Consider the following 11490-nt stretch of genomic DNA (forward strand, 5'->3'; position numbering starts at 1 on the left):
AAGGAATGTGGCTCAGCTCCACTTAACAAACATTCAGTTTTCAAAACACAGTGTATGTTGAGAGGAGAAAGGCTGCTACCAAGACACTTTCTTGTCCAGCATATGGTTGTTTTAATTAAAAATATAGAAAGAGGTATACTTAAGAGAAAACTTAAACCAGTCTAAATCTGGAAATAGCATAAGCCCCGTCCTATAAGCTTCATGAAAGGAGATAACAGTCATTGCAAATTATCATTAAAGGAACTCAGGTACTTTCCTGGTGGTCAAGCGGTTAAGAATCTGCATTTTCAATTCAGGGGGCATGGGTTCAACCCCTGATCCAGGAAATAAGATCCCACATGCCACACAACCTAAACAAATAAGTAAGAAGGATGTCAGAGGAAAAACTAACCGCATCAAGGGCCAAAGTCTTCATGCTCCTTTCGCTCCTTTCCAGCCCCATTTACACTCTGATCAGAGGCCTCTTGGCACTCCTGTCTGAGGAGAAATAGTATTAGAAGTGCTGTAGACTGCCCTTGTGGCTCAGCTGGTACAGAAAGTAACTGCAATGCGGGAGACCTGGGCTCGGTCCCTGGGTTGGGAGGATCCCCTGGAGAAGGGAACAGCCACCCACTCCAGTGTTCTGGCCTGGAGAATTCCAAGGACTGTAGAGTTCATGGGGTCACAAAGAGCCAGACATGACTGAACGACTTTCACTTCACATACTGCCCCTCTGTTGGTAATCTTCCTTGTCCTGACTCTCCCCACCCCATTTCTGGAAATAACAACAATAAACAGTGAAGAGGCTCAAAACAGGATTCACACTCCTATTAGCATCTCACAATCAAGTTTATTCTCCTACCAGTTGTAGTCGAATACAGAGGCCCTGAATTACAGTTCTATCCTCATTATGCTAAATGTGGCTCATATATAAATACTGGATGCCTTTCGTAATATGCACAATGTGGGGAAGTTTTTGTTTGTTTGTTTTTTAACCTGGGAGTGTTTTCTGTCTGGACAATGGGAAAAGCAAGAACATTGGGCTGCCTTGGTAAGAGTCCAAGGGTTTCAGAGTCCCTTAGGAGGAAATTGAAGAAAAAAAAAGTCTCTCATACTTACTCTTAGAAATACTCTAATATTTTTAGTTCCTATAACCCTTTATTTTTTTTCTTCTTTCAAGATATGATTACCCTGAAGTCAGGTGATGAGATTCAAAATGAATCCAGCACAGAGTTTATACCCACTGTGCCAATAAAATCATTCAGAAGTTCCTTCTAGTAAGCTGCAAACATGGACACAATCTTTTGTTTTTTCAGTTTCCATTCCACATGCAATATGACTTAAACTTTTACTCTCAAGAATTGGAATCTATTCTCGCTCAGTTGATCTTCTGAGTTGCTTTGGCCAATGCAATGAAATAGAAAGATATTAATATGAAGTTTCCAAATCTAGATTGTGAGACACCTTCAACAATCCCACCCTTTCCCCTGGGATTTATCTTCCCCAAGTAAACAAGCCTGGGATAGTCCAATGAAGGATGAGGTTTCATGTGACTCCAAATCAAGCTCGTCTTCTGTTTGCCCAGAAATACAGCAGCCACACCGATGGGCCGGTAGAGATCAGACGAGCCACCTCCTTGAACCCAGCCCCTATTGCTGATGCATAGAATTATTAACTATGTAAATGATGCTGCTTTAAGCCACTATGTTGTGTAGTAGACTGGTCTGCAGTATAAAGTAACTCAGGATATATTTTATAATCCATAAAGTAGATTTCACAAATTGTAACGTTATAGTCAAATCTTTTGCAATTCTCTCTAAGCCTCCATGTCAGTCTCAGTCCTACTACTTCTCTCCAGATAATCCAATCTCAATTCTTATACTGAACAAGTTTTCTTAATCAATTAACACTTTCTGTGACTCTGTATTTCCATTTTTTTTGGTATAAGCTATGCTCTCTGTATGGTCTCACCTATTTATTCTCCTTGTGAACTCACACTTTTTCTCCATAGTTCTAGTATTATTGACTCCATAAAGATTTTCCAGACTTTCCCAAAAGAATGTAAATAACATCTGACTTTCTGATTCCATATTTTCTATATAACATTAATCATCTGCATTTACCACCCAACACTGTGTTGTTTACATCTCTTATCCCTAGCATCATGGTAGACACAGCTGCAGTACATTCATTATTGTTGGTGCTATTGTTTAGTCATCTGAGTCGTGTCTGAGTCTTTTGCGACCCCATGGACTGTAGACTGGCAGGCTCCTCTGTCCATAGGATTTCTCAGGCAAGAATACTGGAATAGGTTGCCATTTCCTTCTCCAGAGGATCTCCTTGACCTAGGGACAGAACCCGAGTCTTCTGCATTGGCAGGTAAATTCTTTACCACTGATCCACCAGGAAGCCCACATTCATTATTTCTTAACAAAAGTTTCTCCTTGTGCTACAACCTCACCTCCATAGGAGGGATACACTTCTATACTGTAGCTGGTACCAGTGTATTCTAACCGAGATCTCAATGAGCATCTGGCTTCCCCACGTTTTTGGAAGGTTCCAACCACTCCTACTGGGTTCATTCTGGGCTTCTCTCGTTGCTCTGTTGGTATAGAATCCACCGGCAATGCAGGAGACCCCGGTTCAATTCCTGGGTCAGGAAGATCCACTGGAGAAGAGATAGGCTACCCACTCCAGTATTCTTGGGCTTCCCTTGTGGCTCAGCTGGTAAAGAATCCGCCTGCAATGCGGGAGACCTGGGTTCAATCCCTGGATTGGGAAGATCCCCTGGAGAAGGGAATGGCTACCCACTCCAGTATTCTGGCCTGGAGAATTCCATGGACTGTATAGTGGGGTCGCAAAGAGTCAGGATACGACTGAGCGACTTTCACTTTCACTTTCAAGTGGACTTCTGGGCTCAAAATAGAGAAAGCAAAGAGCAGAAGAGCCTCTCAAGCTTACCTGCTAACATGGGAGCAAGACATTAATATCAGATTTTTTTTTCTCATTTACATTGTTACATAAAATTGAGCAAAGTTCCCTGTGCTACATAGTAGGACCTTTCTGGCTATCAATTTTAAATACAGCAGTGTTTGAAAAAGAATAGATACACATATATGTATAACCAAATCATTTTGCTATATGCCTGAAGATAACACAATATTGTTAACTACATGCCAATATAAAATAGAAATTGAGAATAAATGGTGACAGAGAGCAAAAAAGACATCAATATTAGGTTTTGGTTCCACAGTATTACAGCATTGTCTAACTAAGATAATAGCAAAGGCATTGAATTAAGACCTAGGAGGTTTTGGTCGGAAATAAATTACAATTGATTTAAACAACTGTTAAATAGTGTATATGTCATTAGCTCTTTAAACTTAAACACATTTTCATCAGTTTTTAGCAGAGATTTTGTTTTTTGATCACATCTAGCTTGACTGAAAGTTCTTTGTTAATAAACTGATTTTTTCTACATGGTTTAAATGGACACTAAGTACTCTCAAATGTTGAGCTTATATCCCTAGGCACACAAAGCCAGAGATTAAATGAGAGAATAAAATACATTTAAAAAGCAGTGGTATTGCATCCCCTGCTACATCAATTTCTAAAGTTATATATGTTCAAGTTAAAAAATATAAAACAACTTAAAAGTACTGAAATGTATATGCTATAAGGTAAAATCCCATGATCTTATTCTTTTAAGTACCAATGCCATTTTGGTATATCATCTTTCAGGTTCAGTTTTTCTGTGTATATAACAATCTTTCTCTTATTTAATATCATATTGGGAAAAGAGTTTCTAGACATTTATCATTATTGCTTCTCAGCCTTTTGGCTAAGATCAAGTGTAGTATCCATTCGAAGAGTAGTAAGCATATCATTATTATTGAAATAAAGTTTAAGTATGGAGTGATTACTAGATTTCTAACAGAAAATCTGCATTTTATGCCTTGTTTTTAATTTAATAAGGTCTATGAGGGAAGATGTCCACATTTTTCCCACCGAAAGTATGTCCAATATACAGAATTATATGATGCGAGGTCATAATTTATGAATTAAAATATGTAAGCCTAAGCAGCTGGCTGGTTTCAGAAATACAAGAGAGATTTTCCATTAGCCTTTTCACGTTATGAATTGTGGTTTAACATTCTTACCACACCATAAATGTATGAGCTTACAAAACATGTGTGTTGGCATGTTACATGAAAATGATGCCACCCTACAGAATTTTTGTAAAAATTTCTTGAGGAAAATATTTTTGTTGGAAAAAGTTTTTTTTTTTTAATGAATTGCAGTAATAAGAATGAAAACTGTTAAATATCCTTTTATATACTCGCAGATTAGACAGTCCTAAATGAAATGTCATTTTTATGTAGCTCTAAATTTATATGACAGTACAAATTGAGTACTTTAAAATATAGATTTTCTGAGCCACCCCAGAAAAATCTGAACCTGAATTATATGGCTTTGCCACAGAGTTCCTAACTTGCACAACCATACTTAACCATACTTGTTTTCTTGCTATGCAAAACTATAACTTACCTTTTGCTTCTAACTTATTCAAAATTTATTATGATCTGCATGAAGCATGCAGAGAATGCCATCTTCAGCCATTCAGACAATTCACTCATTTCAGCAAGAGGGATAAACAAGGATAAATAAATAAATAAGTGTAAATGTATAAGTAATATAATTTAACAGATTTAAGTAAAAGTTAGCATTTCATTTATTGAATGAAAGGGAACAGGCTGTAAGATTGTTGGTGGAAGGTAAGAAAAATCTAATTTTACCAAGAGACAGGGAATCTTAATTTAGTCATTGCTTGAAATGTGTCAATTAATTCTTAGGAGGCAAGAACTAAGAAAAGCTCAGAGCTAATTATAGCTATATCTATATATTGAATAAGAAAAATCTTGACAATGAGTCTAGTGAATAGGAACTTGAAATATGAATATAATAAAAGTAGTTTGAATGTATTAGATTTTTGTAAGTCAAAGTGGAAGTGTTGCTTATCTATTTAATATCAAAAATCTATTAGGCAAAACATATGGTGACACAGAGTTGTGTTTTGCAGGGAGAGCTTAAGTTGACTAAAGGCAGAGTTGGGATATGAATTCTGGCCAACTGGTTTCTTAGACTCATCCTTCAAAACTTCCCTCTATTGCCTACTTACTCTTTCTAGGAGGTGACTAGATCTCATATGAGCATCTAGAATATCTTGGTGATCCTCATCCACAAAACATGAAATCTCTAGAGCTTCCATCCCATTCATTTAGCTCATACACTCATTCTTTTTACCTCATGTTCAGAGGGGGGGAAAAAAAAAAGCTATACATGAAAGGTGTTGGCAGGGGAGAAGAATAAACATAAAGGGATTCGTAGGCAGCCTATAATTTAGAGATTGAATTCTAGGTTTGTCATTTATCCAGGCAGATGATTTTGTTTACTTGAAAAATGTCCATCCTTGCCATTGAAACCACAAAGAAAGCTTATAATTATGGATTCTTTCAATTTCAGAAGCTGAAGATGGAACTTACAAGTGGAATATGAAAGTGTTTAGCTTCCTGTATGTTCAAAAGAAGGAAATATAGGTGAAAGGAGAAAGGTTAGTATTTTATCTTAAAAATACGTGGGGAGGCAGGCATATAAGCACAGCAGAAAAATAAGTGTGCACTTATGGCTGATTCATGTTGATATATGGCAAAAATCCCCACAATATTGTAAAGTAATTATCCTTCAATTAAAATAAATTAATTAATTTAAAAAATAATGCAAGAACTTGATATTTGAGATTATTTTTAAATATGCTAAACATTAAATTTTTTCTTTTATAATAATTTTAGATTTTTTTTTAATTTGAGAAATTATGCAGAGTTCTGGTATAAACGTCACACAAGTTTCATCAAATGTTAATATCTTTTCCAATTTTAGCACAGTATAATCATCATAAACAGAAAATTAACATTAATACTATATAGTTAACTATCTCACAGAACTAATTTGAATGTCACCAATTGGCCAAGTAGACATTTGGGAATTTAAAAATAGTCCATATCTTATACTTAGCTGATATATAATAGTCTTGAAGAGGACCTCATCTTTTAAGACCTATCATACTTAGAGGAACATTACATCTGTTCCATGTCTCTATCTGCTGTCTTTCCTTCCCCTGACCTTTCTTTGTATTTATCTTTTTATATATTCTGACTTTATCACATTATAGACTTTATCCTTTACTATATATTGAGCTCCTCAACAGTAGAAAAGTTATGTTATAATTATGTACTTTAATTTTTTTAATTGAGGTGTAGTTGACTTAAAATTTTGTGTTAGTTTCAGGTGTAGGGCAAGAGGATTCAGATACATATTTTATATATGTGTGTGTGTATACACATATGACTGAATTCTATACAACTGTATGTGCTGTGCTTAATCACTCAGGCGTGTCCAACACTCTGTGACCCCATAGACTGTAGCCTGTTAGGCTTCTCTTATCATGGAATTCTCCAGGCAAGAATACTGGAGAGGGTAGCCTATCCCTTCACCAGGGGCTCTTCTTGACCCAGGAATCAAACTGGGGTCTCCTGCATTGCAGGTGGATTTTTCACCAGCTGAACTACCAGGGAAGCCCATATAACTGTATAAAAACATATATATATATTCTTCTTCAGATTCTTTTCCCATATAGATTATGAATTATACACACACACACACACACACACACACACACACACATAATTGTTCTCTTAATACACAGTGCCTGGCATCCAACATTTTTAAAGAGCTTGAGTTAAGTATGAAGAGTAGATTGATCCACCATATGTTTGCTAATGATGAATTTGTACACTTTTAGCTGAACACCACTTTAAAATGTTTACATACTTTACATGTATGATAATGATTATTCATTTTCTGTCATTTGGATGGTACATGCTCTTCTTCTGTGGGGATACAGGAATGACGCACGCATAGCCTCTGAGTCACTTATTATCTAGTAAGAAGCAAAAGACAGATAATCCCATGGTTATGAAACCAGGCACAGAATGGGAAGTGCTCTAAGAGAATCGAGAGGATGTATTTTGGGCCAGTCATTACTGCAGTAGCATCAGGAAGAGACGAGGTGGGATGTTATAGGAAAACAAGGCATCCTCATGAGGCAGTTCTACTAATCCTGATTCGAGAACTTAAGTGACTAAGTTTAAGCAAGGAAAAATGAAACCAGATCTCAGAAGATAAAAGGATTAAACAAGACTTGCCAATAGAGGATTTTCAAGAACAGAATTCTAAGGCTTAGATATATGCTTGGAAGGTTTTTCAGACACTTCAAAAACATTTAAGAATACCTGGAATTGTATTTTTTTTCTCCAGGTATATGTCCACAAAGGAAAAAAGAAAAAAAAAAATAAGTAAGGTATAACCTGTTTGTAAGACATATACTAAGCTGACCTTAAAAATGTATTCTAAACACATTCAGTTCAGTTCAGTACAGTTCACTCATGCAGTTGAGTCCAACTCTTTGCAACCCCGTGGACTGCAGCACACCAGGCCTCCCTGTCCATCACCACCTCCCAGAGTTTACTCAAACTCATGTCCATTAAGTCTGTGATGCCATCCAACCATCTCATCCTCTGTTGCCCCCTTCTTCTCCTGCCTTCAATCTTTCCCAGCATTAGGGTCTTTTCAAATGAGTAAATTCTTCCCATCAGGTGGCCAAAATATTGGAGTTTCAGGTTCAGCATCAGTCCTTCCAATGAATACCCAGGACTGATCTCCTTTAGGATGGACTGGTTGGATCTCCTTGCAGTCCAAGGGACTCTCAAGAGTCTTCTCCAACACCACAGTTCAAAAGCATCAATTCTTTGGCACTCAGCATTTTTTATAGTCCAACTCTTACATCCAAACAAGACTACTGGAAAAACCAAAGCTTTGACTACATGGACCTTTGTTGTCAAGGTAATGCCTCTACATTTTAATATGATATCCAGGTTGGTCATACCTTTTCTACCAAGGAGCAAGCATCTTTTAATTTCATGGCTACAGTCACCATCTACAGTGATTTTTGAAGCCCAAGAATATAAAGTCTGTTATTGTTTCCACTGTTTCCACATCTATTTGCCATGAAGTGATGGGACCAGATGCTATGATCTTAGTTTTCTGAATGTTGAGTTTTAAGCCAACTTTTTCACTCTCCTCTTTTACTTTCGTTAAGAAGCTCTTTAGTTCTTCTTCACTTACTGCTATATGGATGGTGTCATCTGCATATCTGAGGTTATTGATATTTCTCCTGGCAATCTTGATCCCAGCTTGTGCTTCATCGAGCCCAGTGTTTCTCATGATGTACTCTGCATATATGTTAAATAAGCACAGTAACAATATATAGACTTGAGATACTCCTTTCCCTATTTGGAACCAGTCTGTTGTTCCATGTCCAGTTCTAACTGCTATTTTTTGACTTGCATACAGATTTCTCAGAAGGTAAGTCAGATGGTCTGCTCTTCCCATTTCTTGAAGAATTTTCTGCACTTTGTTGTGATCCACACAGTCAAAGGCTTTGGCATAGTCAATAATGCAGAAAGAGATGTTTTTTGGGAAATTTCTTGCTTTTTTTGCCAATAGATGTTGGCAATTTGATCTCTGGTCCCTCTGCCTCTTCTAAAGCCAGCTTGAACATCTAGAAGTTCATGGTTCATGTACTCTTGAAGGCTGGCTTGGAGAATTTTGAGCATCACTCTACTAGAGTGTGAGATGAGTGCAATTGTGTGGTAGTTTGAGCATTCTTTGGCATTGTTGGGATTGAAATGAAATTTGACTTTTTCCAGTCCTGTGGACACTGCTGAGTTTTCCAAATTTGCTGGCATATTGAGTGCAGCCCTTTCACAGCATCATCTTTTAGGATTTGAAATAGCTCAACTGGAATTCCATCACCTCCACTAGCTTTGTTTGTAGTGATGTTTTCTAAGGCCCACTTGACTTTGAATTTCAGGATGTCTGGCTCTAGGTGACTGATCATGCCATTGTGATTATCTGGGCCACGAAGATTTTTTTGTTCAGTTCTTCTTTGTATTCCTGCCACCTCTTCTTAATATATTCTGCTTTTGTTAGATCCATACCATTTCTGTCCTTTATTGTGCCCATCTTTGTATGAAATGTTCCCTTGGTATCTCTAATTTTCTTGAAGAGATCTCTGGTCTTTCCCATTCTATTGTTTTCCTCTATTTCTTTGCATTGATCTCTAAGGAAAGCTTTCTTGTCTCTCCTTGCTATTCTGTGGAACTCTGCATTCAAATGGATATATCTTTCCTTTTCTCCTTTGCTTTTCACTTTTCTTCTTTTCACAGCTATTTGTAGAGTCTCCTCAGACAAACATTTTGCCTTTTTTCACTTCTTTTTCTTGGGGAAAGTCTTGATCCCTGCTTCGTGTACCATGTCATGAACCTCCTTCCATAGTTCTTCAGGCACTCTCTCTATCAGATCTAATCCCTTGAATCTATTTCTCACTTTCACTGTATAATAGTTGAGGTTTTGAATTAGGTCTTGCCTGAGTGGTCTAGTGGTTTTCCCTACTTTCTTCAATTTAAGTCTCAATTTGGCAATAAGGAGCTCATGATCTGAGTCACAGTCAGCTCCTGATTTTTTTTTTTTTTTTTTTTTTTTGCTGACTGTATAGAGCTTCTCCATCATTGGCTGCAAATGATATAATCAATCTGATTTTGGTCAATACCAAAATCAGATTGAGGTGATGTTCATGTGTAGTGTCTTCTCTTGTATTATTGGAAGAGGGTGATTGCTATGACCAGTGCATTCTCTTGACAAAACTTTGTTAGCCTTTGCCTTCCTTCATTCTGTACTCCAAGGCCAAATTTGTCTGTTACTTCAGGTATTTCTTGGCTTCCTACTTTTGCATTCCAGTCCCCTATAATGAAAAGGATATATTTTTTGGGTGTTAGTTCTTGAAGGTGTGTAGGTCTTCCTAGAACTGTTAAACGTCAGCTTCTTCAGCATTACTCCAGGGGCATAGGCTTGGATTGTTATAATATTGAATGGTTTGCCTTGGAAAGGAAGAGAGATCTTTCTGTCATTTTCGACAGTGCATCCAAGTACAGCATTTTGTTGACTATGAGGGCTACTCCATTTCTTCTAAGGGATTCTTGCCCACAGTAGTAGATATAATGGTCATCTGGGTTAAATTCATCCATTCCAGTTCGTGTTAATTCATTGATTCCTAAAATATTGATGGTCACTCTTGTCAGCTCCCATTTGACCACTTCCAATTGACTTGATTCATGGACCTAACATTCCAGGTTCCTATGCAATATTGCTCTTTACAGCATCGGACTTTACCTCCATCACCAGTCACATCCACAACTGGGTGTTGTTTCTGCTTTGGCTCAGTCTCTTCATACTTTCTGGAGTTACTTCTCCACTGATCTCCAGGAGCATATTGGGCACCTACAGACACCTTGAGCACCTACAGTTCATCTTTCAGTGTCCTATCTTTTTTGCCATTTCATGATGTTCATGGGTTTCTCAAGGCAAGAATACTGAAGTGGCTTGCCATTCCCTTCTCCAATGGACCACGTTTTGTCAGAACTCTCCACTATGACACATCTGTCTTTGGTGACCCTTTAGGGTATGGCTCATAGTTTCATTGAGTTAGACAAGGCTGTGGTCCATGTGATCAATTTGGTCAGCTTTCTGTGATTGTGGTTTTCATTCTGTCTGCCCTCTGATGGAGAAGGATAAGAGGTTTATGGAGGCTTCCTGATGGGAGAGACAGACTGAAGTGGAAACTGGGTCTTCTTCTGAGGGGGGGCATGCCTGGTAAATCTTTAATCCAATTTTCTGTTGATGGGTAGAGCTGTGTTCCATCTCTGCTATTTACCTGGAGCCAAACTCCGGTGGAGGTGATGAAGATAATGGTGACCTCTGTCAAAAGGTCCCAGGCATGCACTGCTGCACTCAGTGCCCCCAACCCTACAGCAGGCCACCATCAATCCACGCCTCTGCTGGAGACTCCTGGGCACTCACGGGCAAGGCTGCATCAGTCTCTTGTGGGGTCACTGCTCCTTTCTCCTGGATCCTGGTTCACACAAGTTTCTGTTTGTGCAAACAGACAAATACTGTTTGATTACACTTATACCAGGTATCTTGAAAAGTCAAATTCATGGAGTTAAAATACATAGGTAGATGTCAGGGGCCCAGGGAATAAGATGGGGAGAGAACTGGGGAGTTAGTGTTTAATGGGGACAGAATTTCAGCTTAGGAAAGTGAAAAAATTGGAGCTGGATGATGGTGAGAGTTGCATAACAATGTGAATGTACTTACTGGCACTGAAATGTGCAGTTAAATATGGTTAAAGTAGTATGTTTTATACTATGTGACTTTTACCACAATAAAAAATAAAAAAATAAAAAATATCTGAAGCTCATAACCAAAGATATTTACTGAACAGGGAAGAGCCCACTATGTGTGTCATTCTTATAATGAATAGCTTTATAAATGATA

General features: G+C 37.8%; 1 pseudogene; it reads left to right on the forward strand.

Annotated features, from left to right (window-relative positions):
- Positions 1-3800: 3800 nt before the first annotated feature.
- On the forward strand, positions 3801-3970 carry LOC139031130 (U2 spliceosomal RNA; annotated as a pseudogene).
- The last annotated feature ends 7520 nt before the right edge of the window (positions 3971-11490 follow it).

The sequence above is a fragment of the Odocoileus virginianus genome, chromosome 25 (assembly GCF_023699985.2).
Source record: "Odocoileus virginianus isolate 20LAN1187 ecotype Illinois chromosome 25, Ovbor_1.2, whole genome shotgun sequence".
Classification (NCBI taxonomy): Eukaryota; Metazoa; Chordata; class Mammalia; order Artiodactyla; family Cervidae; genus Odocoileus; species Odocoileus virginianus.